The following is a 4,005-nucleotide window of genomic DNA, read 5'->3' on the forward strand; positions in this document are numbered from 1 at the left end:
TCAAGGAAATAGTAGTGAGATTTACCTGCCAGGCGTTCAAGCATCTGATCAATGAATGGCAGGGGAAAATGGTCCTTTTTGGTGACCCGGTTCAGCCTCCTGTAGTCAATGCAGACTCTCCAACTGTTCTGCACCCGAGTAGGAATCAACTCTTCCTTCTCATTTTTGATTACTGTGAGGCCAGTCTTCTTCGGGACTACCTGGACGGGACTCACCCATTGGCTATCAGAGATAGGATAAATGATTCTAGCTTGCAAAAGCTTGGTTATCTCCTTCTTCACTACATCAAGAATCACCGGGTTGAGTCTTCTCTGTGGCTGTCTTACTGGTTTAGCTCCATCCTCTAAATTTATTCGATGCATACATGTGGATGGGCTAATACTAGGAATGTCCGCCAGGGTCCAGCCTATAGCCTTCTTATGCTTCTTGAGAACTAACAACAACTTCTCCTCTTGCTCATCAGCAAGGGAGGCAGATATAATCACTGGAAAACTCTTGCTATCATCCAAGTAAGCGTATTTTAAATTTGATGGCAGAGGCTTCAATTCTGGTGTGGTCGGCTGGACAGTGGTAGAAGGAGATGGTTTCTCAGCCTTTACCTCATAAAGAAAGTCAGAGGTATGTGTACTTCCTGAAACATGGTTAGTCCTATCTGACTCTATAAAATCAATCTCGAGAGGTAAAACACCACCACCAGACATGCAATCAATATCACTCTCATATTCACTCTCAGCATCAAATTCAGACATATGATCAAGTACAATTTCAGACTCAATGCATGAAGAGTGAGAGGCATGCAGATTAGAATAAAGATCAGTCATGTATTCATCAACAACATGGTCAATTATTTCAGCACGAAATACAGAAAGATCTTCAGATGGGTATTTCATAGCATCCAGAATATTAAAATGAATAGTTATATCACCAAACTCCATGGATAGTGTGCCTGCATAAACATCTATCTTAGTTCTAGCAGTTTTCATAAAGGGTCTGCCTAGAATGATGGGAACTGATCCTTGAGAAAATCCATCTTCCATATTCAAAATATAAAAATCAACAGGGAAAATCAGTTCACCAACTCTAACTAAGACATCTTCTATGAAACTAACAGGGTAGGCAACACTTCTATTAGCTAAATGAATTACCACATCAGTTGACTGTAAGGGACCTAGAGATAGGGAATTAAAAATAGACAGAGGCATAACACTAACAGAAGCTCCTAAGTCTAGCATGGCATTATCAAACTTACTATTCCCTATAATACAAGGTATGCTGAATGTACCTGGATCTTTGCATTTTTCAGGAATTTGAGGAACAGATTTACCAATCAATGTGGAGACATTTCTGCCCATGCTAATCCGTTCACTTCCTTTAAGCTTCCGCTTATTAGTGCACAACTCCTTCAAGAATTTGGCATATCTTGGAATTTGCTTTATTGCATCCAACAGAGGTATGTTTACCTCTACTTTTCTAAACGTTTCCAAGATCTCTTTCTCTGCCTCTTCCATTTTTTTGTTGGAAACTGCTCTTGGAGGGAATGGAAGAGGGGGAATGTGCTGCTTCTGCAAATCAGAATTACCTGTGGAAGAAGATTCACCTGCACAGAAATTGTTAGGTAAATTTTTGTCATCACCTTTTTCTGGAGTAGAGTGAAGTTTGGCAGGTTCATTTGCAGATGAGGAAGGTGCTACGGGTTGAGGTCCATGACACTGCTTTCCCGACCTCAATGAAATGGCACTGACATTTTTTGGATTTTGGACAGCTTGAGAAGGCAGCTTGTCAGAATTCTGGGACTGTTGTTGATTCAATTGGGTAGCCAATTGTCCCATCTGATTGGTTAAGCTCTGAATGAAGGCTCTGGTCTCTTGCTGAAACTGCATGTTCTGCATAGTCATTTGCCTCACAAGTTCTTCAAGGGAAGGTTGTGGAGGGGCCTCAACTGTTGGTTGTTTCTGGGGTTGTTGCTGTTGTTGGATTGGTGGAGGAATGTATGGTCTGCTTGGGCCAGCAGCATTTTGGAAGGAAGGAGCAGGCTGCTGTTGTTGTTGCTGAGGGCTGGACCATTTGAGATTAGGGTGATTCCTCCATCCAGGGTTGTATCTGTTGCTGGAGAGGTCATAATTGTTCTGCTGTGGTTGATTTTGCTGCTGAGGTTGAGGAGGTCTATTGTAAATATTTGCAGCATAAGCTTCAGGCTGCTCAATTGCTCCAGGTTGCTGCATGGAAGGGCAAAGGTCTGTATGATGGTCAGCAGAGGAGCACAAACCACAAACCCTTGCGACAGGTACAGATTTCTGATTCAAGGCCAGCTGGGTTACCAAGTTAACCAATGCATCCAGTTTGCCTTCAAGCTTCTTAGTTTCAGATGATGCAGATGGGCTTGTAGCTACCTCATGCACTCCTCTAATGACTATGGCATCATTTCTGGCGCTAAACTGTTGGGAGTTGGAAGCCATCTTCTCAATTAAATTTCTGGCTTCAGCAGGATTCATGTCTCCAAGGGCTCCACCACTGGCAACATCTATCATACTTCTCTCCATATTGCTGAGTCCTTCATAAAAATATTGGGGAAGAAGCTGCTCCGAAATCTGATGGTGAGGGCAACTGGCACATAGTTTCTTAAATCGCTCCCAGTATTCATACAGGCTCTCTCCACTGAGTTGTCTAATACCTGAGATATCTTTCCTGATGGCTGTGGTCCGAGAAGCAGGGAAAATTTTTTCTAAGAATACTCTCTTAAGGTCATCCCAGCTCGTGATGGACCTTGGAGCAAGGTAATACAGCCAGTCCTTTGCCACTCCCTCTAATGAATGAGGAAAAGCTTTCAGAAATATGTGATCCTCTAGGACATCTGGGGGTTTCATGGTGGAGCAGACAATATGAAATTCCTTCAAATGTTTGTGCGGGTCTTCACCTGCAAGGCCATGAAACTTTGGAAGCAAATGAATCAGTCCAGTTTTAAGAACATATGGGACATCCTCATCAGGGTATTGGATGCACAAGCTTTCGTAGGTGAAATCAGGTGCAGCCATTTCCCTTAGAGTCCTCTCACGGGGTGGAGGTTGTGCCATGTTCTCAGAATGTGCAAAATCAGAATGCTCAGAATCAGAATGCTCAAAATTATAATGCTCAAGATCAGGATGTTCAAAATCACCAATAACAAAATGCACAGATTCACCAGTAATGGAATGCTCAGAATGATCAAAAGGTATAAAATGATGCCTAAATAATCTATGAAATGTCCTATCTATCTTAGGATCAAAGGGTTGTAAGTCAGATGGATTGCCTCTAGTCATACACTACATTCAGCATGCACACAACTAGTTGCCTTATCATGTAAATAAAGGTGTAGGTTTGAACTACAACTACCCTCAAATGATATCCAAATGACTTGAAATTTTGTGGGCAACCTTATAAAATGATGGCACAAAAAATTTCAGACAAAAATTCAAAGTCTAACTATGAAAGCTAAAAATGGTAAGTTAAGAAAAATAAGTGAATAAAACTTGAAAAATAAAAAACTTTTGACAGAATCGCTTTTTTTGGACGATGGAGACCTCAGCCGGCCTACGGCGGGCTACCAAGGCGTAGGAAATTTTTTCTACCCCAAATGCATATATAATAATTGCGATTCTGATAACCGGAGCAAAAGTTATGGTCGTTTGAAGTTTTGACAAACACAAAATTTGCTAGTTTTTTGGAACTTTCAAATCTGACCAAACTAAAGGCTCTAGCTATTTTTCCCACAAAATATGGATTAAAAGAAGTTACCACAAAATATGGATTAAAAGAAGTTACCACAAAAAAATTCAGCCAAAAATAACAACCCTAGCTACTAAAACAAAAAATCTCAAATAATTCAGCATGGGTGGTCGCTAAATTCCGTCTCTAATTGATTTCTACTACTACTCTGTTTTGCCGCAAGCACAATCTTCACAGCAAAACACCCAAGACTGAAATAGGGGAAACGCTTAATGGGAAAACTGAAACAGAACACACATTAAA

General features: G+C 41.0%; 1 non-coding gene across 1 annotated transcript; it reads left to right on the top strand.

The window, feature by feature from the left end:
- The first annotated feature begins 2,586 nt into the window (after positions 1 to 2,586).
- On the top strand, positions 2,587 to 2,693 carry LOC114369053. The gene has a single exon (XR_003657514.1). It is a non-coding gene; the product is annotated as a small nucleolar RNA R71 (small nucleolar RNA).
- The last annotated feature ends 1,312 nt before the right edge of the window (positions 2,694 to 4,005 follow it).

The sequence above is a fragment of the Glycine soja genome, chromosome 9, assembly GCF_004193775.1.
Source record: "Glycine soja cultivar W05 chromosome 9, ASM419377v2, whole genome shotgun sequence".
NCBI lineage: Eukaryota > Viridiplantae > Streptophyta > Magnoliopsida > Fabales > Fabaceae > Glycine > Glycine soja.